General features: G+C 37.2%; 14 non-coding genes across 14 annotated transcripts; all 14 read left to right on the top strand.

Moving 5' to 3' along the window:
* Positions 1 to 344: 344 nt before the first annotated feature.
* Positions 345 to 463, top strand: LOC132150813 (5S ribosomal RNA). The gene has a single exon (XR_009435993.1). It is a non-coding gene; the product is annotated as a 5S ribosomal RNA (ribosomal RNA).
* A 6,625-nt stretch (positions 464 to 7,088) lies between these two features.
* LOC132150633 (5S ribosomal RNA) lies at positions 7,089 to 7,207 on the top strand. The gene has a single exon (XR_009435860.1). It is a non-coding gene; the product is annotated as a 5S ribosomal RNA (ribosomal RNA).
* Positions 7,208 to 7,291: 84 nt separating this feature from the next.
* LOC132149941 (5S ribosomal RNA) lies at positions 7,292 to 7,410 on the top strand. The gene has a single exon (XR_009435196.1). It is a non-coding gene; the product is annotated as a 5S ribosomal RNA (ribosomal RNA).
* Positions 7,411 to 8,684: 1,274 nt separating this feature from the next.
* On the top strand, positions 8,685 to 8,803 carry LOC132151029 (5S ribosomal RNA). The gene has a single exon (XR_009436195.1). It is a non-coding gene; the product is annotated as a 5S ribosomal RNA (ribosomal RNA).
* Positions 8,804 to 9,552: 749 nt separating this feature from the next.
* Positions 9,553 to 9,671, top strand: LOC132150275 (5S ribosomal RNA). The gene has a single exon (XR_009435512.1). It is a non-coding gene; the product is annotated as a 5S ribosomal RNA (ribosomal RNA).
* Positions 9,672 to 10,707: 1,036 nt separating this feature from the next.
* Positions 10,708 to 10,826, top strand: LOC132150918 (5S ribosomal RNA). Its single transcript, XR_009436092.1, has one exon. It is a non-coding gene; the product is annotated as a 5S ribosomal RNA (ribosomal RNA).
* An 84-nt stretch (positions 10,827 to 10,910) lies between these two features.
* On the top strand, positions 10,911 to 11,029 carry LOC132150434 (5S ribosomal RNA). The gene has a single exon (XR_009435667.1). It is a non-coding gene; the product is annotated as a 5S ribosomal RNA (ribosomal RNA).
* Positions 11,030 to 12,402: 1,373 nt separating this feature from the next.
* Positions 12,403 to 12,521, top strand: LOC132151028 (5S ribosomal RNA). The gene has a single exon (XR_009436194.1). It is a non-coding gene; the product is annotated as a 5S ribosomal RNA (ribosomal RNA).
* A 749-nt stretch (positions 12,522 to 13,270) lies between these two features.
* Positions 13,271 to 13,389, top strand: LOC132150274 (5S ribosomal RNA). Its single transcript, XR_009435511.1, has one exon. It is a non-coding gene; the product is annotated as a 5S ribosomal RNA (ribosomal RNA).
* A 1,036-nt stretch (positions 13,390 to 14,425) lies between these two features.
* LOC132150917 (5S ribosomal RNA) lies at positions 14,426 to 14,544 on the top strand. The gene has a single exon (XR_009436091.1). It is a non-coding gene; the product is annotated as a 5S ribosomal RNA (ribosomal RNA).
* A 462-nt stretch (positions 14,545 to 15,006) lies between these two features.
* Positions 15,007 to 15,125, top strand: LOC132150236 (5S ribosomal RNA). The gene has a single exon (XR_009435475.1). It is a non-coding gene; the product is annotated as a 5S ribosomal RNA (ribosomal RNA).
* Positions 15,126 to 15,209: 84 nt separating this feature from the next.
* LOC132150294 (5S ribosomal RNA) lies at positions 15,210 to 15,328 on the top strand. Its single transcript, XR_009435531.1, has one exon. It is a non-coding gene; the product is annotated as a 5S ribosomal RNA (ribosomal RNA).
* A 5,202-nt stretch (positions 15,329 to 20,530) lies between these two features.
* Positions 20,531 to 20,649, top strand: LOC132150812 (5S ribosomal RNA). Its single transcript, XR_009435992.1, has one exon. It is a non-coding gene; the product is annotated as a 5S ribosomal RNA (ribosomal RNA).
* A 6,671-nt stretch (positions 20,650 to 27,320) lies between these two features.
* LOC132150927 (5S ribosomal RNA) lies at positions 27,321 to 27,439 on the top strand. The gene has a single exon (XR_009436100.1). It is a non-coding gene; the product is annotated as a 5S ribosomal RNA (ribosomal RNA).
* Positions 27,440 to 27,632: the final 193 nt, after the last annotated feature.

The following is a 27,632-nucleotide window of genomic DNA, read 5'->3' as shown; positions in this document are numbered from 1 at the left end:
AAAAGAGTCAATGCCCGATCTCAGAATGTAAGCAGGTTTTGGCCAGGTTAGTACTTTTGGATTTTTTCAGTAATTATCTAATAGGCCTGGTTAGTACTTTTGGAAATTTTCACTAATTGTCTAATAATCTTGCAAAAAAAGAGTCAATGCCCGATCTCAGAATGTAAGCAGGTTTGGGCCAGGTTAGTACTTTTGGATTTTTTCAGTAATTATCTAATAGGCCTGGTTAGTACTTTTGGGAATACCAGGTGCTGTAAGCTTTTGGGTTTCCTTCCCTACTTATATAATGCACTGGCGATTATAGTGGCTGATCTTTAAATAGCCCTCTCTTTGCAGCCTCCTTCGCTTACGGCCATACCAACCTGGCTATGCCCGATCTCGTCTGATCTCGGAAGCTAAGCAGGTTTGGGCCTGGTTAGTACTTGGATGGGAGACCGCCTGGGAATACCAGGTGCTGTAAGCTTTTGGGTTTCCTTCCCTACTTATATAAAGCACTGGCGATTATAGTGGCTGATCTTTAAATAGCCCTCTCTTTGCAGCCTCCTTCGCTTATGGCCATACCATCCTGGCTATGCCTGATCTCAACTGATCTCCAAATCTAAGCAGGTTTGGGCCAGGTTAGTCCTTTTGGATTTTTTCAGTAATTATCTAATAGGCCTGGTTAATACTTTTGGAAATTTTCACTAATTGTCCAATAATCTTGCAAAAAAAAAAAAAAAAGAGTCAATGCCCGATCTCAGAAAGTAAGCAGGTTTGGGCCAGGTTAGTACTTTTGGATTTTTTCAGTAATTATCTAATAGGCCTGGTTAGTACTTTTGGAAATTTTCACTTTTTTTTTTGCAACATTATTGGACAATAAAAGAATCAATGCCTGATCTCAGAATGTAAGCAGGTTTGGGCCAGGTTAGTACTTTTGGATTTTTTCAGTAATTATCTAATAGGCCTGGTTAGTACTTTTGGGAATACCAGGTGCTGTAAGCTTTTGGGTTTCCTTCCCTACTTATATAATGCACTGGCGATTATAGTGGCTGATCTTTAAATAGCCCTCTCTTTGTAGCCTCCTTCGCTTACGGCCATACCAACCTGAGGGCGCTAGAGAGCTAGTGAGAAACAGGAAGTGAGGTGGCTATAGAAGGGTGAAGAAGGTTCACCCAAAATTGTTTGTTTTTTTTGCTTTTTGGTTATTTGAGTCTTAATAATTGTTTTTGTTTAAATTTTTGGTTATTTTTGTTACTTGTCCTCTCAACAGCATAGCTGTTTGGAAGGGATCATTTTGTTTTTTGGTTTTTGTTGTTTTTTTTCGTTTTTTGTTTTATTTATTTTTGAAAAATGGATGGAACTACGGCAACAGACATGGACTTGGCACGAGGAACACGGCGGCAAATGACAAACGGACTGGAAAAAACTCAACGAGAAAAGGATGGACCTGGAGTCTTCAGGAGATTTAAAAGAACCTACACCAAAGAAGCTACAGTAGTAGTGGATTTGACTGAAGTGCACGAAGGAAAAGCAGAAGACATAATACAAGCGCTGAAAGATAAGTTGGATGTGACAAAAATATTAGCTGTAAGACCCAAAATGATGGAGTACGAAATTACGTTTGAAAAGGAAGAAGATATTGAAAATCTGAGCGAAGGATTGATGATTAAAGGAAAACTATGTGAAATTAAGAAATTGAATAACAGAGTTGTCTCTTTCATGCATCTGCCCGCTTACCTGGATGGTGCAGAGATTCTACAGAAGCTGGAGGGATGGGGGGTAACTCCTGTTTCTCAGATAAGAAGAAGATTTTATACCGGCACCAACATAGAAGATGGAACGAGGTTCCTTAAGGTACAGTTCCCAAAAGAAGTGGCCTCCTTGCCCTACAGTACTCGAATTGAAATGGAAGATGGTCCACAATACTATAGAGTGATACATAGCAAGCAGGTGAGAACCTGCAGGTTGTGTATGAGCCCTGATCATGTGATGAAGGACTGTCCAGACTTTAAATGTTTTAAATGCTCGGAAACAGGCCACTTCGCGAGGGACTGTAAGGTGGTGATGTGTCCAGACTGCAATTGTGTACTGGACAAATGCGAGTGCTGGTATGGAGACCAGCAAAATGGAGAAGAGAGGGGGAGTGGGCAGATGCATGAGACAGACAATGAAGAGGAGCAAAGGGAAGACACCGGAGAAATGCAAAGAGAGGACAATGTAAGCAAGGACAATGAAAATTAGATTGAAAAGACTGAGTTAACACAGGACATTGTGGAAATGGAGGTACAGATGGAGTTAAATGAGGTTGGAAAAGCAGAAACGGAAGAGCCAGAAGAGACTGAATGGATCGGTGAGACGGACAGAAATAACAAAGACAGTGAAAACATGGGCGGAGACAGCACTGCAAGTACATCCAATAAAAGAAGAAGAAAAGTTAAGGTAATACCCAATTTAGAAAAAGCTAAAAATAAAATGTGTAAACAAAGTAATGAGGTGAAACAAGACTGTGGAAGAAGTGCAAAAGAGGGGGAGGAAGTAGGATAACGAAATTATGATGCTAAAGTTTGTCTTTTTATCTTTTTTAATTGTGTTGAAAATTGTTACTTTTAATGCAAGAGGGTTAATCAATGGTGTGAAATTTGAAAAAGTCAAGGAACTGTGCAGGGATGAAGATGTGATTTTATTGCAAGAAACAAACTGGAAAGAGAGTGTAATGGAGGATTTTAAAAAAAGATGGGAAGGGGAATTATTTTTTAATAATGCTGAGGGAAAAATAGGAGGAGGAGTTGCGATGTTAATAAGAAAAGATAGAGGTATCAGATCATAGCAAATGTATAATGACACAAAAGGAAAATGCATGGCTGTAGAAATTAAGATGGATGAAGATGATTTTATTTGAGTAAACGTACATGCTCCAAATGAAGAAATAGAAAAGAAAAAATATTTTAATGTAATAGCTGAATTAATGGAAAAATGGAAGAGGGTAATAATTGCGGGGGATTTTAACACTGTTTTTAGTAAAATGGATATGGCTAACGGAATGGTTTTTAAATCGGATGGGGGAAGAAAGGAGTTAATTTCATTGATGGAGGAGAAGAACATGATTGATGTGTGGAGAGAAAGAAATGAGAAAAAGAGGGAATTTACAAGAAGACAGCTGGTAGGGAATTTTATGTGTCAAACTAGAATAGACTACTTTTTAAGTACTAGGAATTTGGAATGTTTTATTGATGGAGTGTTTTATAAAGAAACGACTTTAAGTGATCACAAAATGGTGCAAATGAGAATGATTTTAAAAAGGAAATGAGGGGACCAGGGGTATGGATTTTAAACACTGAAGTTTTAAAGGAAGAGAGTTTTAAAAAAGAGATAGAAAATAAATTAGATGAGGGGAAAAAAGACTTGATGTACATAGAAGATAAAAGGCAATGGTGGGAAAACATGAAATATGACATAAAGAAATATGTAATGAATTACTGTAAATTGTTACAAAAGGTAAAAAGAACAAAGGAACAAGAAATAAGAAAGACGTTAAGAGAGGAGTTAAATAAAAATGAAGTAAACGTGCAAAGAGTAATTGAAGTGGAGGAAAAGTTGAGGAAAATCGAAGAAGGAAAATATAAAGGGGCAACGTTAAGAAGTAAAGCTAAATATACAGTAGAAGGGGAAAAATGTAGTAGATTCTTTTTTAACCTTGAGAAAAGCAGGGCGAAGGCGGGAATAATTAAAGAACTTAGGAATAAGGAAGGACAAGTTGTTTTAAGCACGGAGGGAATTTTAAAGGAAATAAGCACATATTATGAAGAACTTTTTAGATCAGAGGAAGGGGATGAGGAAAAAAGGAACATTTTGTTACAACAGATAACACGAAAAGTCGGTGAGGGAGATAAAAAGGAATGTGATAAGGGAATAACAACTGCGGAAATTATACAAGCAATAAATCAGCTAAGTGTGAAGAAAAGCCCAGGAATAGATGGTATTGGAAGTGAGTTTTATAAGGTTTTTAAAGAAAAAGGAAGCCCGATTTTAAAAGAAGTCTATGAAGAGGTTTTTAAAAAAGAAAGAGTACACCCAAGAATGGGCTTAGGCTTAATGAAAATAATCTACAAGAGAAAAGGAGACAAAGCGGAACTGAGGAATTTTAGGCCCATTACAATGTTAAACACAGATTTTAAAATTTTAGCCAGGGTTTTAGCGAACAGATTAAAAAATATAATGCCAAACATAATAGAGACTAACCAGGCATATGGAGTAAAGGGGAGGGACATAGCAGATATCACGAGTAGCATAAGAGATATAATGGGGTACATAAAAGAAAAAGGAAAGGAGGCATATATAATAAGCATGGATTTCGAGAAGGCTTTTGACAGAGTGGAGCATGGGTTTTTATTGGCGGTTTTAAAACAATTTGGTTTTGGAGAGAATTTTATAAAATGGATCTCAGTTTTATACAGCGATATTTTAACAAAAGTTAAATGTAATGGTTTTTTAACGGAACCTTTTAAAGTTTTAAGGTCTATAAGACAAGGGTGTCCACTGTCAGCGAAGTTATATTCTTTGGTGGCTGAACCATTAGGGCTTTTAATAAACAGAGAGAAAAAAATAAAGGGAATAAAACTAGAAGAAAAAGAGGAACTGACTAAAATATTCCAGTATGCTGATGATACCACAATTATTGTTGAAAATATAGAAAGTGTTAAAGAAGTAATGGAAAAAATGAAATGCTATTGTGAGGGATCAGGTGCAAAAATAAATGAAGAAAAAACAGTATATATGAAGTTCGGAAGGTCAGAGGTTTTAACGGGGGTTGTTAAATTCCTAGAGGTACAAGAAATGAGGATTTTAGGAGCGGGGTTAGCAAAGAATGAGAAGGAAACTGTTGATAATATGTGGGATGAGACATTGGGAGGGATGGATAGGAGACTGATTTTTTGGAGAAACAGGTTTTTAAGTTTGAAAGGAAAATTTTTAATTGTAAACATGTTAATGTTATCAAAAATGTGGTACAAATTACATGTGATGCCATTGCCAAACTGGGTTTTTAAGAGAATAAAAAAGAGTATTTTAGAATTTTTATGGGAAAAAAAGCCTCCAAGGATAGCGTACAATACGCTGATAGGAAAACCAGAAGAGGGAGGGATGGGTTTAGTCGATGTGGAACAGAAGATGAAAAGCATGAGGGTAAAAGTGGTTAAGAAATATTTGGATGATAAGAAGAGAGATGAATGGAAGAAATTGATGGGTTTTTATTTAAATAAATGTGGGAATTTTAACCTTGGGGAAAACATTTTATGGATGAAGTTGAAAAGTTGGATGATGGAGGGGATACCACAGTTTTATAAAGAGGTTTTAAATGCTTGGAGGCTTTTTTTAACAGAGGTGGATTTTAATCCGGAGGGGAGGGAAGCGATTTTAAATCAGCCTCTGTTTTTAAATGACAAAATAAAGATACACGAGCGAGATATCTATTTTAAGAAGTGGCTAAAAGTGGGGATCGTAAAAGTGAGAGATGTTTTATGGGAGGTGAAAGAGGGATTTTTACCACTCCAAGTGATTAAAGATGCAATGGAGGAGGAGAAGGAGGATTTTAATGTCATGGTTTTAAAAAAAACAGTATGAAGATGTCAAGAAAGCAATCCCAAGGCAATGGCTAGATGAGATTAAAAAGAAGGGAGAACGAGAAAATAAAATGATGGTGTTTTTAAAATTTAAAGAAAAGAGGGTGGATTTTAATTTGTGTACTGTGAAAATGTTCTATGAGTTTTTTATAAATAGAGTTTTTAAAAAACCTGTTGCCAACCAGATTTGGTTAAGGCATTTTAATGAAATCGAAGAAAAAGGCATTTGGAAGAATAGAACATGGAAATGGTTGGATGTAGATTTAGAATGTTTAGACTATTTTATCAGACAAAATGTGATCTATACAGAAATGAGATTGTGTATAATGCAGAAGGCAACAAATGCTCAATGTAAAGTCTGTAAAAAAGAAGATGAAGGTATTTTACATTTGTTTTTATTATGTGGAAAACTTAACCCATTTTTTAATGAACTGAAAGAAATTGTCAAAGAATTAAGAGAAAATGAAGAGGTTACTGACTGGAAAAGGTTTTTTATGCTGGGAATGACAGAGAACAAAGAAAATAAGAAACTTGTGAATTTGTTTTTAATCTTGGCAAAAAAAGCAATATTGAAAAGGAGAAATGTAGCCAGAAACAGAGATTGTATTTTAAACTTATGGGTGCTTTTTAAACAAATGGTTGAAAGTTATGTAGAAATGTTATACAATTATTTTAAATTGGAAAACCAGATGGCGGATTTTTATAAAATTTTCACAAATGATGTTATATGTATCTTTAAACAAAAGCATTTTTACATGCCAGGAGAAGATGATTAAGATGACATATTGTTATGTAATGTGAATTTTATTCCTTCAGCAACAAACTTCAATGACGATGTTAGTTTGATTATGAGATGAATGAAATTGTATGACTAAGAAAATGTGTTTGTTTTGTAATAACTGAAATCTCCAATAAAAAAAAAAAAAAAAAAGCTATGCCTGATCTCGTCTGATCTCGGAAGTTAAGCAGGTTTGGGCCTGGTTAGTACTTGGATGGGAGACCGCCTGGGAATACCAGGTGCTGTAAGCTTTTGGGTTTCCTTCCCTACTTATATAAAGCACTGGCGATTATAGTGGCTGATCTTTAAATAGCCCTCTCTTTGCAGCCTCCTTCGCTTATGGCCATACCATCCTGGCTATGCCAGATCTCAACTGATCTCCAAATGTAAGCAGGTTTGGGCCAGGTTAGTACTTTTGGATTTTTTCAGTAAATATCTAATAGGCCTGGTTAGTACTTTTGGAAAAATTCACTAATTGTCTAATAATCTTGTAAAAAAACAAAAAAGAGTCAATGCCCGATCTCAGAATGTAAGCAGGTTTGGGCCAGGTTAGTACTTTTGGATTTTTTCAGTAATTATCTAATAGGCCTGGTTAGTACTTTTGGGAATACCAGGTGCTGTAAGCTTTTGGGTTTCCTTCCCTACTTATATAATAATGCACTGGCGATTATAGTGGCTGATCTTTAAATAGCCCTCTCTTTGCAGCCTCCTTCGCTTACGGCCATACCAACCTGGCTATGCCCGATCTCGTCTGATCTCGGAAGCTAAGCAGGTTTGGGCCTAGTTAGTACTTGGATGGGAGACCGCCTGGGAATACCAGCTGCTGTTAGCTTTCGGGTTTCCTTCCCTACTTATATAAAGCACTGGCGATTATAGTGGCTGATCTTTAAATAGCCCTCTCTTTGCAGCCTCCTTTGCTTACGGCCATACCAACCTGGCTATGCCAGATCTCGTCTGATCTCGGAAGCTAAGCAGGTTTGGGCCTGGTTAGTACTTGGATGGGAGACCGCCTGGGAATACCAGGTGCTGTAAGCTTTTGGGTTTCCTTCCCTACTTATATAAAGCACTGGCGATTATAGTGGCTGATCTTTAAATAGCCCTCTCTTTGCAGCCTCCTTCGCTTATGGCCATACCATCCTGTCAATGCCCGATCTCAACTGATCTCCAAATCTGAGCAGGTTTGGGCCAGGTTAGTACTTTTGGATTTTTTCAGTAATTATCTAATAGGCCTGGTTAGTACTTTAGGAAATTTTCACTAATTATCCAATAATCTTGCAAAAAAAAAAAAAAAAGAGTCAATGCCCGATCTCAGAATGTAAGCAGGTTTGGGCCAGGTTAGTACTTTTGGATTTTTTCAGTAATTATCTAATAGGCCTGGTTAGTACTTTTGGGAATACCAGGTGCTGTAAGCTTTTGGGTTTCCTTCCCTACTTATATAATGCACTGGCGATTATAGTGGCTGATCTTTAAATAGCCCTCTCTTTGCAGCCTCCTTCGCTTATGGCCATACCATCCTGGCTATGCCCGATCTCAACTGATCTCCAAATCTAAGCAGGTTTGGGCCAGGTTAGTACTTTTGGATTTTTTCAGTAATTATCTAATAGGCCTGGTTAGTACTTTTGGAAATTTTCACTAATTGTCCGATAATCTTGCAAAAAAAAAAAAAAAAGAGTCGATGCCCGATCTCAGAATGTAAGCAGGTTTGGGCCAGGTTAGTACTTTTTGATTTTTTCAATAATTATCTAATAGGCCTGGTTAGTACTTTAGGAAATTTTCACTAATTGTCCAATAATCTTGCAAAAAAAAAAAAAAAAAAAAGAGTCAATGCCCGATCTCAGAATGTAAGCAGGTTTGGGCCAGGTTAGTACTTTTGGATTTTTTCAGTAATTATCTAATAGGCCTGGTTAGTACTTTTGGAAATTTTCACTTATTGTCCAATAATCTTGCAAAAAAAAGAAAAAAGAGTCAATGCCCGATCTCAGAATGTAAGCAGGTTTGGGCCAGGTTAGTACTTTTGGATTTTTTCAGTAAATATCTAATAGGCCTGGTTAGTACTTTTGGAAAAATTCACTAATTGTCCAATAATCTTGTAAAAAAACAAAAAAGAGTCAATGCCCGATCTCAGAATGTAAGCAGGTTTGGGCCAGGTTAGTACTTTTGGATTTTTTCAGTAATTATATAATAGGCCTGGTTAGTACTTTTGGGAATACCAGGTGCTGTAAGCTTTTGGGTTTCCTTCCCTACTTATATAATGCACTGGCGATTATAGTGGCTGATCTTTAAATAGCCCTCTCTTTGCAGCCTCCTTCGCTTACGGCCATTCCAACCTGGCTGTGCCCGATCTCGTCTGATCTCGGAAGCTAAGCAGGTTTGGGCCTGGTTAGTACTTGGATGGGAGACCGCCTGGGAATACCAGGTGCTGTAAGCTTTTGGGTTTCCTTCCCTACTTATATAAAGCACTGGCGATTATAGTGGCTGATCTTTAAATAGCCCTCTCTTTGCAGCCTCCTTCGCTTATGGCCATACCATCCTGGCTATGCCCGATCTTAACTGATCTCCAAATCTAAGTAGGTTTGGGCCAGGTTAGTACTTTTGGATTTTTTCAGTAGTTATCTAATAGGCCTGGTTAGTACTTTTGGAAATGTTCACTAATTGTCCAATAATCTTGCAAAAAAAAAAAAAAAAAAAGAGTCAATGCCCGATCTCAGAATGTAAGCAGGTTTGGGCCAGGTTAGTAATTTTGGAATTTTTCAATAATTATCTAATAGGCCTGGTTAGTACTTTAGGAAATTTTCACTAATTGTCCAATAATCTTGCAAAAAAAAAAAAAAGAGTCAATGCCCGATCTCAGAATGTAAGCAGGTTTGGGCCAGGTTAGTACTTTTGGATTTTTTCAGTAATTTTCTAATAGGCCTGGTTAGTACTTTAGGAAATTTTCACTAATTGTCCAATAATCTTGCATATAAAAAAAAAGAGTCAATGCCCGATCTCAGAATGTAAGCAGGTTTGGGCCAGGTTAGTACTTTTGGATTATTTCAGTAATTATCTAATAGGCCTGGTTAGTACTTTTGGGAATACCAGGTGCTGTAAGCTTTTGGGTTTCCTTCCCTACTTATATAATGCACTGGCGATTATAGTGGCTGATCTTTAAATAGCCCTCTCTTTGCAGCCTCCTTCGCTTACGGCCATTCCAACCTGGCTATGCCCGATCTCGTCTGATCTCGGAAGCTAAGCAGGTTTGGGCCTGGTTAGTACTTGGATGGGAGACCGCCTGGGAATACCAGGTGATGTAAGCTTTTGGGTTTCCTTCCCTACTTATATAAAGCACTGGCGATTATAGTGGCTGATCTTTAAATAGCCCTCTCTTTGCAGCCTCTTTCGCTTATGGCCATACCATCCTGGCTATGCCCGATCCAAACTGATCTCCAAATCTAAGCAGGTTTGAGCCAGGTTAGTACTTTTGGATTTTTTCAGTAATTATCTAATAGGCCTGGTTAGTACTTTTGGAAATGTTCACTAATTGTCCAATAATCTTGCAAAAAAAAAAAAAAAGAGTCAATGCCCGATCTCAGAATGTAAGCAGGTTTGGGTCAGGTTAGTAATTTTGGAATTTTTCAATAATTATCTAATAGGCCTGGTTAGTACTTTAGGAAATTTTCACGAATTGTCCAATAATCTTGCAAAAAAAAAAAAAAGAGTCAATGCCCGATCTCAGAATGTAAGCAGGTTTGGGCCAGGTTAGTACTTTTGGATTTTTTCAGTAATTATCTAATAGGCCTGGTTAGTACTTTTAGAAATTTTCACTTATTGTCCAATAATCTTGCAAAAAAAAAAAAAAAAAAGAGTCAATGCCCGATCTCAGAATGTAAGCAGGTTTGGGCCAGGTTAGTACTTTTGGATTTTTTCAGTAATTATCTAATAGGCCTGGTTAGTACTTTTGGAAATTTTCACTAATTGTCCAATAATCTTGCAAAAAAAAAAAAAGAGTCAATGCCCGACCTCAGAATGTTAGCAGGTTTGGGCCAGGTTAGTTCTTTTGGATTTTTTCAGTAAATATCTAATAGGCCTGGTTAGTACTTTTGGAAAAATTCACTAATTGTCTAATAATCTTGTAAAAACAACAAGAAAGAGTCAATGCCCGATCTCAGAATGTAAGCAGGTTTGGGCCAGGTTAGTACTTTTGGATTTTTTCAGTAATTATCTAATAGGCCTGGTTAGTACTTTTGGGAATACCAGGTGCTGTAAGCTTTTGGGTTTCCTTCCCTACTTATATAATGCACTGGCGATTATAGTGGCTGATCTTTAAATAGCCCTCTCTTTGCAGCCTCCTTCGCTTACGGCCATACCAACCTGGCTATGCCTGATCTCGTCTGATCTCGGAAGTTAAGCAGGTTTGGGCCTGGTTAGTACTTGGATGGGAGACCGCCTGGGAATACCAGGTGCTGTAAGCTTTTGGGTTTCATTCCCTACTTATATAAAGCACTGGCGATTATAGTGGCTGATCTTTAAATAGCCCTCTCTTTGCAGCCTCCTTCGCTTATGGCCATACCATCCTGGCTATGCCAGATCTCGTCTGATCTCGGAAGCTAAGCAGGTTTGGGCCTGGTTAGTACTTGGATGGGAGACCGCCTGGGAATACCAGGTGCTGTAAGCTTTTGGGTTTCCTTCCCTACTTATATAAAGCACTGGCGATTATAGTGGCTGATCTTTAAATAGCCCTCTCTTTGCAGCCTCCTTCGCTTATGGCCATACCATCCTGTCTATGCCCGATCTCAACTGATCTCCAAATCTGAGCAGGTTTGGGCCAGGTTAGTACTTTTGGATTTTTTCAGTAATTATCTAATAGGCCTGGTTAGTACTTTAGGAAATTTTCACTAATTATCCAATAATCTTGCAAAAAAAAAAAAAAAAGAGTCAATGCCCGATCTCAGAATGTAAGCAGGTTTGGGCCAGGTTAGTACTTTTGGAAAAATTCACTAATTGTCTAATAATCTTGTAAAAAAACAAAAAAGAGTCAATGCCCGATCTCAGAATGTAAGCAGGTTTGGGCCAGGTTAGTACTTTTGGATTTTTTCAGTAATTATCTAATAGGCCTGGTTAGTACTTTTGGGAATACCAGGTGCTGTAAGCTTTTGGGTTTCCTTCCCTACTTATATAATGCACTGGCGATTATAGTGGCTGATCTTTAAATAGCCCTCTCTTTGCAGCCTCCTTCGCTTATGGCCATACCATCCTGGCTATGCCCGATCTCAACTGATCTCCAAATCTAAGCAGGTTTGGGCCAGGTTAGTACTTTTGGATTTTTTCAGTAATTATCTAATAGGCCTGGTTAGTACTTTTGGAAATTTTCACTAATTGTCCGATAATCTTGCAAAAAAAAAAAAAAAAGAGTCGATGCCCGATCTCAGAATGTAAGCAGGTTTGGGCCAGGTTAGTACTTTTTGATTTTTTCAATAATTATCTAATAGGCCTGGTTAGTACTTTAGGAAATTTTCACTAATTGTCCAATAATCTTGCAAAAAAAAAAAAAAAAAAAGAGTCAATGCCCGATCTCAGAATGTAAGCAGGTTTGGGCCAGGTTAGTACTTTTGGATTTTTTCAGTAATTATCTAATAGGCCTGGTTAGTACTTTTGGAAATTTTCACTTATTGTCCAATAATCTTGCAAAAAAAAGAAAAAAGAGTCAATGCCCGATCTCAGAATGTAAGCAGGTTTGGGCCAGGTTAGTACTTTTGGATTTTTTCAGTAAATATCTAATAGGCCTGGTTAGTACTTTTGGAAAAATTCACTAATTGTCCAATAATCTTGTAAAAAAACAAAAAAGAGTCAATGCCCGATCTCAGAATGTAAGCAGGTTTGGGCCAGGTTAGTACTTTTGGATTTTTTCAGTAATTATATAATAGGCCTGGTTAGTACTTTTGGGAATACCAGGTGCTGTAAGCTTTTGGGTTTCCTTCCCTACTTATATAATGCACTGGCGATTATAGTGGCTGATCTTTAAATAGCCCTCTCTTTGCAGCCTCCTTCGCTTACGGCCATTCCAACCTGGCTGTGCCCGATCTCGTCTGATCTCGGAAGCTAAGCAGGTTTGGGCCTGGTTAGTACTTGGATGGGAGACCGCCTGGGAATACCAGGTGCTGTAAGCTTTTGGGTTTCCTTCCCTACTTATATAAAGCACTGGCGATTATAGTGGCTGATCTTTAAATAGCCCTCTCTTTGCAGCCTCCTTCGCTTATGGCCATACCATCCTGGCTATGCCTGATCTCAACTGATCTCCAAATCTAAGTAGGTTTGGGCCAGGTTAGTACTTTTGGATTTTTTCAGTAGTTATCTAATAGGCCTGGTTAGTACTTTTGGAAATGTTCACTAATTGTCCAATAATCTTGCAAAAAAAAAAAAAAAAAAAGAGTCAATGCCCGATCTCAGAATGTAAGCAGGTTTGGGCCAGGTTAGTAATTTTGGAATTTTTCAATAATTATCTAATAGGCCTGGTTAGTACTTTAGGAAATTTTCACTAATTGTCCAATAATCTTGCAAAAAAAAAAAAAAGAGTCAATGCCCGATCTCAGAATGTAAGCAGGTTTGGGCCAGGTTAGTACTTTTGGATTTTTTCAGTAATTATCTAATAGGCCTGGTTAGTACTTTAGGAAATTTTCACTAATTGTCCAATAATCTTGCATATAAAAAAAAAGAGTCAATGCCCGATCTCAGAATGTAAGCAGGTTTGGGCCAGGTTAGTACTTTTGGATTATTTCAGTAATTATCTAATAGGCCTGGTTAGTACTTTTGGGAATACCAGGTGCTGTAAGCTTTTGGGTTTCCTTCCCTACTTATATAATGCACTGGCGATTATAGTGGCTGATCTTTAAATAGCCCTCTCTTTGCAGCCTCCTTCGCTTACGGCCATTCCAACCTGGCTATGCCCGATCTCGTCTGATCTCGGAAGCTAAGCAGGTTTGGGCCTGGTTAGTACTTGGATGGGAGACCGCCTGGGAATACCAGGTGATGTAAGCTTTTGGGTTTCCTTCCCTACTTATATAAAGCACTGGCGATTATAGTGGCTGATCTTTAAATAGCCCTCTCTTTGCAGCCTCTTTCGCTTATGGCCATACCATCCTGGCTATGCCCGATCCAAACTGATCTCCAAATCTAAGCAGGTTTGAGCCAGGTTAGTACTTTTGGATTTTTTCAGTAATTATCTAATAGGCCTGGTTAGTACTTTTGGAAATGTTCACTAATTGTCCAATAATCTTGCAAAAAAAAAAAAAAAGAGTCAATGCCCGATCTCAGAATGTAAGCAGGTTTGGGTCAGGTTAGTAATTTTGGAATTTTTCAATAATTATCTAATAGGCCTGGTTAGTACTTTAGGAAATTTTCACGAATTGTCCAATAATCTTGCAAAAAAAAAAAAAAGAGTCAATGCCCGATCTCAGAATGTAAGCAGGTTTGGGCCAGGTTAGTACTTTTGGATTTTTTCAGTAATTATCTAATAGGCCTGGTTAGTACTTTTAGAAATTTTCACTTATTGTCCAATAATCTTGCAAAAAAAAAAAAAAAAAAAGAGTCAATGCCCGATCTCAGAATGTAAGCAGGTTTGGGCCAGGTTAGTACTTTTGGATTTTTTCAGTAATTATCTAATAGGCCTGGTTAGTACTTTTGGAAATTTTCACTAATTGTCCAATAATCTTGCAAAAAAAAAAAAGAGTCAATGCCCGACCTCAGAATGTTAGCAGGTTTGGGCCAGGTTAGTTCTTTTGGATTTTTTCAGTAAATATCTAATAGGCCTGGTTAGTACTTTTGGAAAAATTCACTAATTGTCTAATAATCTTGTAAAAACAACAAGAAAGAGTCAATGCCCGATCTCAGAATGTAAGCAGGTTTGGGCCAGGTTAGTACTTTTGGATTTTTTCAGTAATTATCTAATAGGCCTGGTTAGTACTTTTGGGAATACCAGGTGCTGTAAGCTTTTGGGTTTCCTTCCCTACTTATATAATGCACTGGCGATTATAGTGGCTGATCTTTAAATAGCCCTCTCTTTGCAGCCTCCTTCGCTTACGGCCATACCAACCTGGCTATGCCTGATCTCGTCTGATCTCGGAAGTTAAGCAGGTTTGGGCCTGGTTAGTACTTGGATGGGAGACCGCCTGGGAATACCAGGTGCTGTAAGCTTTTGGGTTTCATTCCCTACTTATATAAAGCACTGGCGATTATAGTGGCTGATCTTTAAATAGCCCTCTCTTTGCAGCCTCCTTCGCTTATGGCCATACCATCCTGGCTATGCCAGATCTCAACTGATCTCCAAATGTAAGCAGGTTTGGGCCAGGTTAGTACTTTTGGATTTTTTCAGTAAATATCTAATAGGCCTGGTTAGTACTTTTGGAAAAATTCACTAATTGTCTAATAATCTTGTAAAAAAACAAAAAAGAGTCAATGCCCGATCTCAGAATGTAAGCAGGTTTGGGCCAGGTTAGTACTTTTTGATTTTTTCAGTAATTATCTAATAGGCCTGGTTAGTACTTTTGGGAATACCAGGTGCTGTAAGCTTTTGGGTTTCCTTCCCTACTTATATAATAATGCACTGGCGATTATAGTGGCTGATCTTTAAATAGCCCTCTCTTTGCAGCCTCCTTCGCTTACGGCCATACCAACCTGGCTATGCCCGATCTCGTCTGATCTCGGAAGCTAAGCAGGTTTGGGCCTGGTTAGTACTTGGATGGGAGACCGCCTGGGAATACCAGCTGCTGTAAGCTTTCGGGTTTCCTTCCCTACTTATATAAAGCACTGGCGATTATAGTGGCTGATCTTTAAATAGCCCTCTCTTTGCAGCCTCCTTTGCTTACGGCCATACCAACCTGGCTATGCCAGAACTCGTCTGATCTCGGAAGCTAAGCAGGTTTGGGCCTGGTTAGTACTTGGATGGGAGACCGCCTGGGAATACCAGGTGCTGTAAGCTTTTGGGTTTCCTTCCCTACTTATATAAAGCACTGGCGATTATAGTGGCTGATCTTTAAATAGCCCTCTCTTTGCAGCCTCCTTCGCTTATGGCCATACCATCCTGTCTATGCCCGATCTCAACTGATCTCCAAATCTGAGCAGGTTTGGGCCAGGTTAGTACTTTTGGATTTTTTCAGTAATTATCTAATAGGCCTGGTTAGTACTTTAGGAAATTTTCACTAATTATCCAATAATCTTGCAAAAAAAAAAAAAAAAGAGTCAATGCCCGATCTCAGAATGTAAGCAGGTTTGGGCCAGGTTAGTACTTTTGGATTTTTTCAGTAATTATCTAATAGGCCTGGTTAGTACTTTTGGGAATACCAGGTGCTGTAAGCTTTTGGGTTTCCTTCCCTACTTATATAATGCACTGGCGATTATAGTGGCTGATCTTTAAATAGCCCTCTCTTTGAAGCCTCCTTCGCTTATGGCCATACCATCCTGGCTATGTCCGATCTCAACTGATCTCCAAATCTAAGCAGGTTTGGGCCAGGTTAGTACTTTTGGATTTTTTCAGTAATTATCTAATAGGCCTGGTTAGTACTTTTGGAAATTTTCACTAATTGTCCAATAATCTTGCAAAAAAAAAAAAAAAAGAGTCGATGCCCGATCTCAGAATGTAAGCAGGTTTGGGCCAGGTTAGTACTTTTTGATTTTTTCAATAATTATCTAATAGGCCTGGTTAGTACTTTAGGAAATTTTCACTAATTGTCCAATAATCTTGCAAAAAAAAAAAAAAAAAAAAAAAGAGTCAATGCCCGATCTCAGAATGTAAGCAGGTTTGGGCCAGGTTAGTACTTTTGGATTTTTTCAGTAATTATCTAATAGGCCTGGTTAGTACTTTTGGAAATTTTCACTTATTGTCCAATAATCTTGCAAAAAAAAGAAAAAAGAGTCAATGCCCGATCTCAGAATGTAAGCAGGTTTGGGCCAGGTTAGTACTTTTGGATTTTTTCAGTAATTATCTAATAGGCCTGGTTAGTACTTTTGGAAATTTTCACTAATTGTCAAATAATCTTGCAAAAAAAAAAAAAAAGAGTCAATGCCCGACCTCAGAATGTTAGCAGGTTTGGGCCAGGTTAGTACTTTTGGATTTTTTCAGTAAATATCTAATAGGCCTGGTTAGTACTTTTGGAAAAATTCACTAATTGTCCAATAATCTTGTAAAAAAACAAAAAAGAGTCAATGCCCGATCTCAGAATGTAAGCAGGTTTGGGCCAGGTTAGTACTTTTGGATTTTTTCAGTAATTATCTAATAGGCCTGGTTAGTACTTTTGGAAATTTTCACTAATTGTCCAATAATCTTGCAAAAAAAAAAAAAAAGAGTCAATGCCCGATCTCAGAATGTAAGCAGGTTTGGGCCAGGTTAGTACTTTTGGATTTTTTCAGTAATTATCTAATAGGCCTGGATAGTACTTTTGGGAATACCAGGTGCTGTAAACTTTTGGGTTTCCTTCCCTACTTATATAAAGCACTGGCGATTATAGTGGCTGATCTTTAAATAGCCCTCTCTTTGCAGCCTCCTTCGCTTATGGCCATACCATCCTGGCTATGCCCGATCTCAACTGATCTCCAAATCTAAGCAGGTTTGGGCCAGGTTAGTACTTTTGGATTTTTTCAGTAATTATCTAATAGGCCTGGTTAGTACTTTAGGAAATTTTCACTAATTGTCCAATAATCTTGCAAAAAAATAAATAAATAAAAAAATTCAATGCCCGATCTCAGAATGTAAGCAGGTTTGGGCCAGGTTAGTACTTTTGGATTTTTTCAGTAATTATCTAATAGGCCTGGTTAGTACTTTTGGAAATTTTCACTTATTGTCCAATAATCTTGCAAAAAAAAAAATAGAATCAATGCCTGATCTCAGAATGTAAGCAGGTTTGGGCCAGGTTAGTACTTTTGGATTTTTTCAGTAATTATCTAATAGGCCTGGTTAGTATTTTTGGAAATTTTCACTAATTGTCCAATAATCTTGCAAAAAAAAAAAAAAAGAGTCAATGCCCGATCTCAGAATGTAAGCAGGTTTGGGCCAAGTTAGTACTTTTGGATTTTTTCAGTAATTATCTGATAGGCCTGGTTTGTACTTTTGGGAATACCAGGTGCTGTAAGCTTTTGGGTTTCCTTCCCTACTTATATAAAGCACTGGCGATTATAGTGGCTGATCTTTAAATAGCCCTCTCTTTGCAGCCTCCTTCGCTTATGGCCATACCATCCTGTCTATGCCCGATCTCAACTGATCTCCAAATCTGAGCAGGTTTGGGCCAGGTTAGTACTTTTGGATTTTTTCAGTAATTATCTAATAGGCCTGGTTAGTACTTTAGGAAATTTTCACTAATTATCCAATAATCTTGCAAAAAAAAAAAAAAAAGAGTCAATGCCCGATCTCAGAATGTAAGCAGGTTTGGGCCAGGTTAGTACTTTTGGATTTTTTCAGTAATTATCTAATAGGCCTGGTTAGTACTTTTGGGAATACCAGGTGCTGTAAGCTTTTGGGTTTCCTTCCCTACTTATATAATGCACTGGCGATTATAGTGGCTGATCTCTAAATAGCCCTCTCTTTGAAGCCTCCTTCGCTTATGGCCATACCATCCTGGCTATGTCCGATCTCAACTGATCTCCAAATCTAAGCAGGTTTGGGCCAGGTTAGTACTTTTGGATTTTTTCAGTAATTATCTAATAGGCCTGGTTAGTACTTTTGGAAATTTTCACTAATTGTCCAATAATCTTGCAAAAAAAAAAAAAAAAGAGTCGATGCCCGATCTCAGAATGTAAGCAGGTTTGGGCCAGGTTAGTACTTTTTGATTTTTTCAATAATTATCTAATAGGCCTGGTTAGTACTTTAGGAAATTTTCACTAATTGTCCAATAATCTTGCAAAAAAAAAAAAAAAAAAAAAAAGAGTCAATGCCCGATCTCAGAATGTAAGCAGGTTTGGGCCAGGTTAGTACTTTTGGATTTTTTCAGTAATTATCTAATAGGCCTGGTTAGTACTTTTGGAAATTTTCACTTATTGTCCAATAATCTTGCAAAAAAAAGAAAAAAGAGTCAATGCCCGATCTCAGAATGTAAGCAGGTTTGGGCCAGGTTAGTACTTTTGGATTTTTTCAGTAATTATCTAATAGGCCTGGTTAGTACTTTTGGAAATTTTCACTAATTGTCAAATAATCTTGCAAAAAAAAAAAAAAAGAGTCAATGCCCGACCTCAGAATGTTAGCAGGTTTGGGCCAGGTTAGTACTTTTGGATTTTTTCAGTAAATATCTAATAGGCCTGGTTAGTACTTTTGGAAAAATTCACTAATTGTCCAATAATCTTGTAAAAAAACAAAAAAGAGTCAATGCCCGATCTCAGAATGTAAGCAGGTTTGGGCCAGGTTAGTACTTTTGGATTTTTTCAGTAATTATCTAATAGGCCTGGTTAGTACTTTTGGAAATTTTCACTAATTGTCCAATAATCTTGCAAAAAAAAAAAAAAAGAGTCAATGCCCGATCTCAGAATGTAAGCAGGTTTGGGCCAGGTTAGTACTTTTGGATTTTTTCAGTAATTATCTAATAGGCCTGGATAGTACTTTTGGGAATACCAGGTGCTGTAAACTTTTGGGTTTCCTTCCCTACTTATATAAAGCACTGGCGATTATAGTGGCTGATCTTTAAATAGCCCTCTCTTTGCAGCCTCCTTCGCTTATGGCCATACCATCCTGGCTATGCCCGATCTCAACTGATCTCCAAATCTAAGCAGGTTTGGGCCAGGTTAGTACTTTTGGATTTTTTCAGTAATTATCTAATAGGCCTGGTTAGTACTTTAGGAAATTTTCACTAATTGTCCAATAATCTTGCAAAAAAATAAATAAATAAAAAAATTCAATGCCCGATCTCAGAATGTAAGCAGGTTTGGGCCAGGTTAGTACTTTTGGATTTTTTCAGTAATTATCTAATAGGCCTGGTTAGTACTTTTGGAAATTTTCACTTATTGTCCAATAATCTTGCAAAAAAAAAAATAGAATCAATGCCTGATCTCAGAATGTAAGCAGGTTTGGGCCAGGTTAGTACTTTTGGATTTTTTCAGTAATTATCTAATAGGCCTGGTTAGTATTTTTGGAAATTTTCACTAATTGTCCAATAATCTTGCAAAAAAAAAAAAAAAGAGTCAATGCCCGATCTCAGAATGTAAGCAGGTTTGGGCCAAGTTAGTACTTTTGGATTTTTTCAGTAATTATCTGATAGGCCTGGTTTGTACTTTTGGGAATACCAGGTGCTGTAAGCTTTTGGGTTTCCTTCCCTACTTATATAATGCACTGGCGATTATAGTGGGTGATCTTTTAATAGCCCTCTCTTTGCAGCCTCCTTCGCTTATGGCCATACCATCCTGGCTATGCCTGATCTCAACTGATCTCCAAATCTAAGCAGGTTTGGGCCAGGTTAGTACTTTTGGATTTTTTCAGTAATTATCTAATAGGCCTGGTTAGTACTTTTGGAAATTTTCACTAATTGTCCAATAATCTTGCAAAAAAAAAAAAAAAAAGAGTCAATGCCCGATCTCAGAATGTAAGCAGGTTTGGGCCAGGTTAGTACTTTTGGATTTTTTCAGTAATTATCTAATAGGCCTGGTTAGTACTTTTGGAAATTTTCACTAATTGTCCAATAATCTTGCAAAAAAAAAAAAAAAAAGAGTCAATGCCCGATCTCAGAATGTAAGCAGGTTTGGGCCAGGTTAGTACTTTTGGATTTTTTCAGTAATTATCTAATAGGCCTGGTTAGTACTTTTGGAAATTTTCACTAATTGTCCAATAATCTTGCAAAAAAAAAAAAAAAAGAGTCAATGCCCAATCTCAGAAAGTAAACAGGTTTGGGCCAGGTTAGTACTTTTGGATTTTTTCAGTACTTATCTAATAGGCCTGGTTAGTACTTTTGGAAATTTTCACTAATTGTCCAATAATCTTGCAAAAAAAAAAAAAAAAAAAAAGAGTCAATGCCCTATCTCAGAATGTAAGCAGGTTTGGGCCAGGTTAGTACTTTAGGATTTTTTTTAGCAATTATCTAATAGGCCTGGTTAGTACTTTTGGGAATACCAGGTGCTGTAAGCTTTTGGGTTTCCTTCCCTACTTATATAAAGCACTGGCGATTATAGTGGCTGATCTTTAAATAGCCCTCTCTTTGCAGCCTCCTTCGCTTACGGCCATACCAACCTGGCTATGCCCGATCTCGTCTGATCTCGGAAGCTAAGCAGGTTTGGGCCTGGTTAGTACTTGGATGGGAGACCGCCTGGGAATACCAGGTGCTGTAAGCTTTTGGGTTTCCTTCCCTACTTATATAAAGCACTGGCGATTATAGTGGCTGATCTTTAAATAGCCCTCTCTTTGCAGCCTCCTTCGCTTATGGCCATACCATCCTGGCTATGCCCGATCTCAACTGATCTCCAAATCTAAGCAGGTTTGGGCCAGGTTAGTACTTTTGGATTTTTTCAGTAATTATCTAATAGGCCTGGTTAGTACTTTTGGAAATTTTCACTAATTGTCCAATAATCTTGCAAAAAAAAAAAAAAAAAGAGTCAATGCCCGATCTCAGAATGTAAGCAGGTTTGGGCCAGGTTAGTACTTTTGGATTTTTTCAGTAATTATCTAATAGGCCTGGTTAGTACTTTTGGGAATACCAGGTGCTGTAAGCTTTTGGGTTTCCTTCCCTACTTATATAATGCACTGGCGATTATAGTGGCTGATCTTTAAATAGCCCTCTCTTTGCAGCCTCCTTCGCTTACGGCCATACGAACCTGAGGGCGCTAGAGAGCTACAGGAAGTGTTGGCTGCAGTTGGGAGAGGAAGGCTCTCCTCCATTTTGTGTTTTTCTATTTGTGGTTTTTTTGTTTGTTTTGTGAATCTGTGATTGTTTCTTTGACATTTTTTCTTTTTTGAAAGCCACCTAACAGCAGCATATCGCTGTCTGGAGGGTGGTTGATCTTTTTTTTCTCAAAAATGGACGGATTGTATGGTAACGACTCGGAACTGGCTGGAGAGACTCGAATGGCAAATGACAATGGACTGGCAGGAGGAACACGCACGGCAAGCGACACTGGACTGGCTGGAGGAACACGCATGGCAATCGACACTGGACTGGCTGGAGGAACAAGCATGGCAAACAACACAGGACTGGCTGGAGGAACACGCATGGTAAACGACACTAGAATGGCTGGAGGAACAAGTATGGCAAACAACAATGGACTGGCTGGAGGAACACGCACGGCAAATGACACTGGACTGGAGAAGCGACAAAGAGCTGGAAATGTAAAAGATCAAGAAGCAAGGAAAAGATTTGGTGAAAGAAAATATTTAAAGGAGGCAACAGTGATCGTGAGTACAGAGAATGTGATTGGTGTGAGAGGAGAGGATATAATTAAAGCAATCTCAGAAAAAATTGGAAGTGGAAAGGTGTTGGCTGTAAGACCCAGACAAGGCAAAGAATATGAACTGACATTGGAACAGGAAGAAATGTGTGACATTTTAATCAATGGATTGACAATAAAGGGAGTGGACTGTGAAGTAAAAAAACTGCAAAATAAAGATTACGTTGTTTCCTTCATGCACCTGCCTGTCTACCTGGAGGATAAGGAAATTGTAAACAAATTGGAAGGATGGGGGGTTTCCCCCATATCTAAAATCAAAAGAAGGTGCTATCCGGACACTGACATCGAAGACGGCACAAGGTTTGTAAAGGTGAGGTTCCCCAAAGAAGTGGCATCACTCCCTTACAGCACTAAGATTGAAACAGCTGAAGGCCCGCAGTACTTTAGGGTGATGCACAGCCACCAGGTGAAGACTTGTAGGCTGTGCATGAGCCCAGAACATCTACTGAAAGAGTGCCCAGAATTCAAGTGCCATAAATGTTTGGAAAGGGGACATTTTGCACGAGACTGCAATGCTGTCAGGTGTCCGGATTGCCAAGAAATTTTAAATAAATGTGAATGCTGGATGGAGGGGGTGGTAGGTGGAAGGAAAGAACAGGTGGACAGACAGGTGCATGAAGAAAACAATGATGAAGGACATTGTGATGAAAGACATGAAGAAGACAAATTACAACCAAAGGAAACAGAGGAAGGAACAAACAACAGACAGGAAGGAGAAGGAGAAAAAGAAAAAGAAAATTACAATGAACAAATAAGAGAAGAGGACACACAAATTACACCGATGGACATATCTTCAATTCATGGACAAAAAGGAAAAGAACAAGACAAAGAAACTGATAACAAAGGAGAAATAAGTATGGAGGAGGATGAGAAGGAAAAGGCGGAGAGGGGAAAAATACGAAGAAGATCGCTAAAGGTAAAGCCAAATATAGAAAGTTCAAGAAAAAAAGTGAAATGTTTAAATAGGTTTGAGGTGTTAAAGGAATTGGAGGAGAAAGACTGAGAATGATGGGTTTTAGATATTTATTATTTTTCTTTTTAATGGTTTTAAGTGTTGTGACTTTTAATGCAAGAGGACTTTTGAACTTAAAGAAATTTGAAAATATAAAAGAAAAATGTAAAAGAGAAGACATTATTGTACTACAGGAAACAAACTGGAGAGAAAATGTAATGAATGAATATAAAAAGAGATGGGGAGGAGGGATTTTGTACAATAATGGAGATGGGAGGTTTGGGAGAGGTGTGGCTTTTTTAATGAAGGATGATGTTTTTAAAGCAAGTCAAATTTTATACAAAGATACGATGGGTAAATGTATGGTTGTAGAGACAAAACATGAAGGAAGGGAATTGATTTTAGTAAATGTACATGCACCAACGGAGGAGAAGGAAAAGAAAGAGTTTTTTTATGTTTTAAGTAGTTTTGTAAAGAAGTATAAAGAAATAATAATGATGGGGGATTTTAATACGGTTTTTAGTAAACAAGACATGGCAGATGGAATGGTTTTTAAAACTGACAAAGGGAGAAAAGAATTAAAAGCTTTAATGGCAGAAAATAATATGATAGATGTGTGGAGAGAAAGAAATGAAAAGAAAAAAGAGTTTTCAAGAAGGCAAATAGTGGGGCAGTTTGTGTGTGAAACAAGAATTGATTTTATTTTATGTACAAGAAATGTGGAGAATTTTATAGAAAATATTAAGTATGAAGAAACAAGTTTTAGCGATCACAAGTTCTTATTTTTTAAATTGGATTGGAATAAAGTGCAAAGAGGGCCAGGAATATGGGTTTTAAATACAAAAATGTTAGAAAATGAAGACTATGTATTAAAGGTTAAAGAAATTATAGAAAAAGAAAAGGGAAATGAAATGTATGAAGAAGATAAGAGAATTTGGTGGGAGAATGTAAAGTTTTTAATAAAAAAATTCTCAATTAAGTATTGTAGCATAATACGCAAATGCAAAAGATACAACGAAAAAAAAAATAAAGGAATGTTTGGAAGCAGAATTGAATAAAGAAAATAAAGATATACAAAAGATAAAGGAAATGGATGAAAAACTGAAGGAAATAGAGGAAAAAGAATATGAGGGGGCGAGGTTAAGGAGCAAAGCTAAATATACTGTGGAGGGAGAAAAGTGCACAAAGTTTTTTTTTGATTTGGAAAAAAAGAGAGGGAAAGCTGAAACAATAAAACAGGTAAGAGGGAAAAATGGGGAAGTTGTAGAGGGGAATGAAAAGATTTTAGAAGAAATAAAGAATTTTTATGAAGATCTTTTTAGTGCCAGGGGTGTAGAAGAAAACGAAAAAATTGAATTGTTGAATCGAATAAAAGTAAAAGTGAGTAAGGAAGATAAAAAAGAATGCGATCAAAAAATTGGTGAAGAAGAGATTGAAAGAGCAATACAGCAGCTGAATAAACAGAAAAGTCCAGGAATAGATGGTTTGGGAAGTGAATTTTATATATGTTTTAAAGAGATTTTAACCAAGATTTTAAAGGAAGTTTTTAGTGAGATTTTTGAAAAAGAAGAAGTTAATGAAAGAATGGGGATGGGGATAACAAAACTGATATATAAAAGGAAAGGAGAAAAGGTAGATTTAAAAAACTATAGGCCGATCACAATGCTTAACACAGATTTTAAGATTTTATCAAAGGTTTTAGCAAACAGGTTAAAGGAAGTAATGCCAAGTATAATCGAAACAAACCAAGCATACGGAGTAAAAGGAAGGGATATAGCGGATATAACAATGAGTATAAGAGACACAATATGGTATATGAAAGAACTAAATGAAGATGGTTACATAATTAGTCTAGATTTTGAAAAAGCATTTGATCGGGTTGAACACGAGTATTTATTTGATGTTTTAAAGAAATTTGGTTTTGGGGGAGATTTTATCAAATATATTGAGATTTTATATAAGGGCGCTTTAACGAGAATAAAGTGTAATGGGTTTTTAACAGAATGTTTTAAAATCACAAGATCGATAAGACAGGGTTGTCCGCTTTCGGCATTATTATATTCACTTGTATCGGAACCGTTAGGATTGGCCATAAAACAAAAAGAAGGAATAATTGGAATTGAAATTGAGGAAAATAATGCTGAGGGAAAGGTTTTTCAATATGCTGATGACACAACGATAATAGTAAAAGGAAAGGAGAGCATCAAAGAAGTTATGAATGTTGTAGAGGAATATTGTAAAGGATCTGGGAGTAAAGTAAATGAAGAAAAGACGGTATATATGAGATTTGGTAAAGCAATGGTTTTAAAGGATAGTTTTAATTTTAAGGAAGTGGAAGAAATTAGGATTTTAGGAATTTTAATGGGTAAAAATGAGATGAAAGTAAGAGATGAAATGTGGGTGGAACTAGTAACAGGAATAGAGAGAAGGTTAAATTTTTGGAAATTAAGAACTTTAAACTTAAAAGGGAAGGTTTTAGTATTGAATGTTTTAATGGTGTCTAAGCTATGGAATGTTTTATATGTGTCGCATATGCCAATGTGGACAGAAAAGAGGTTGAAGAAATGTTTTCTTGACTTTTTATGGGAGGGGAAGCCAGCAAGAATAGCTTTTAATACGATTTTAGGGGCGGTAGAGAAGGGGGGTTTAGGTTTAATAGATGTGGAACAGAGGAAAAATAGTTTGAGAGTGAAAGTAGTGAAGAAATACCTACAAGATGAGGACAAACCAGAGTGGAAAAAGACAATGAAATATTTTTTAAACAAATGTGGGGATCTTAACATGGGGGATGGAATTTTATGGATGAAAACGAAGAATTGGATGACAGAAAATTTACCAGAGTTTTATAGAGAAATTTTAAGTGCTTGGGGAAAATTTTTAGATAAAGTTGAGTTTGATCCACATGGGAGAGAACACATTTTAAATCAACCTCTGTTCTTAAACCAAAACATTTTAAAACAAGACAAAGGGATTTTTTTAAAGAAATGGATGGAAGTGGGGATAACAAGAGTGAGAGATGTATTGTATGAATTTAAAGAAGGTTTTTTACCGACACAATTTATTATAGATGCAATGGAGGAGGCAAAAGAGGATTACAGTGAACAAGACATAAAAAATAAATATGAAATCATTAAAAGCGCAATACCCAAAGAGTGGATTAAAAGAATAGAATGTATGGAAGAAGAGCCAAAAGAGAAATGTATTTACGTGAAATTAGGGGAAAAACTGTATGATTTTAAGGAATGTACTCTGAAAATGATTTATTGTTCTTTTAGAGATGGTGTTTTTAAAGAGCCTATTGCAAATGGATACTGGATGCAGAAATTCAAAGATTTAAAAAAAGAGTATATATGGAGAAACATGACAGGGAAGTGTGTGGAAACTAAATTGGGATGTTTGGAGTATTTTATAAGGCATAAAGTGGTTTTTACTGAGATTATTTTAAATAAAATAGGAAGGGAAGAAAATGCTCTGTGTAAAGTGTGCCAGGAAAAGGAAGAGGGGATTTTACATATGTTTTTATATTGTAGAGAACTGGAGGAGTTTTTAAGAAAATGTAAATGTTTAATTAAAGATGTGACTGAAGACTGGGATGAAAATGTAATGGAATGGAACAGAGTGGTGATGTTGGTTGGGAAAAAAAGTGTCAAAACAAAAATTTTATTAATCTGTGTGTAATGCTAATGAAAAGTGCAATATGGGAGAGAAGAACTGTGGCTAAAAAGGAAATCATTGTGTTGGATGTTTGGACTGTGTTTAAAAGGAAAACCGAATTATATATTGAAAGGCTGTATGTGTATTTTAAAGGTGTAAATATGTTGGATTATTTTTATGATGTTTTTACCCCAAAAGTTTATTGTGTTTTAAATGATTCAATGTGGAAGCTGCCAGGAAGTGAAGGACATTTTTAAATTATCTATGTAAAGGAAAGATGTGTAATGTAGAGATGTGTATAGAAGAAATGCTGTATTTTCTATTGCTTGTGTTTAATCTATTGTACTTTATTTGAAATTTCTTTAATAAAAAAAAAAAAAAAAAAAAAAAAAAAGGCTATGCCTGATCTCGTCTGATCTCGGAAGCTAAGCAGGTTTGGGCCTGGTTAGTACTTGGATGGGAGACCGCCTGGGAATACCAGGTGCTGTAAGCTTTTGGGTTTCCTTCCCTACTTATATAAAGCACTGGCGATTATAGTGGCTGATCTTTAAATAGCCCTCTCTTTGCAGCCTCCTTCGCTTAAGGCCATACCATCCTGGCTATGCCAGATCTCAACTGATCTCCAAATGTAAGCAGGTTTGGGCCAGGTTAGTACTTTTGGATTTTTTCAGTAAATATCTAATAGGCCTGGTTAGTACTTTTGGAAAAATTCACTAATTGTCTAATAATCTTGTAAAAAAACAAAAAAGAGTCAATGCCCGATCTCAGAATGTAAGCAGGTTTGGGCCAGGTTAGTACTTTTGGATTTTTTCAGTAATTATCTAATAGGCCTGGTTAGTACTTTTGGGAATACCAGGTGCTGTAAGCTTTTGGGTTTCCTTCCCTACTTATATAATAATGCACTGGCGATTATAGTGGCTGATCTTTAAATAGCCCTCTCTTTGCAGCCTCCTTCGTTTACGGCCATACCAACCTGGCTATGCCCGATCTCGTCTGATCTCGGAAGCTAAGCAGGTTTGGGCCTGGTTAGTACTTGGATGGGAGACCGCCTGGGAATACCAGGTGCTGTAAGCTTTTGGGTTTCCTTCCCTACTTATATAAAGCACTGGCGATTATAGTGGCTGATCTTTAAATAGCCCTCTCTTTGCAGCCTCCTTCGCTTATGGCCATACCATCCTGTCTATGCCCGATCTCAACTGATCTCCAAATCTGAGCAGGTTTGGGCCAGGTTAGTACTTTTGGATTTTTTCAGTAATTATCTAATAGG

Source organism: Carassius carassius, chromosome 9 (genome assembly GCF_963082965.1).
Source record: "Carassius carassius chromosome 9, fCarCar2.1, whole genome shotgun sequence".
NCBI lineage: Eukaryota > Metazoa > Chordata > Actinopteri > Cypriniformes > Cyprinidae > Carassius > Carassius carassius.
The sequence above is the reverse complement of the archived record's forward strand: the minus strand, read 5'-3'. Positions and strand labels throughout refer to the sequence as shown.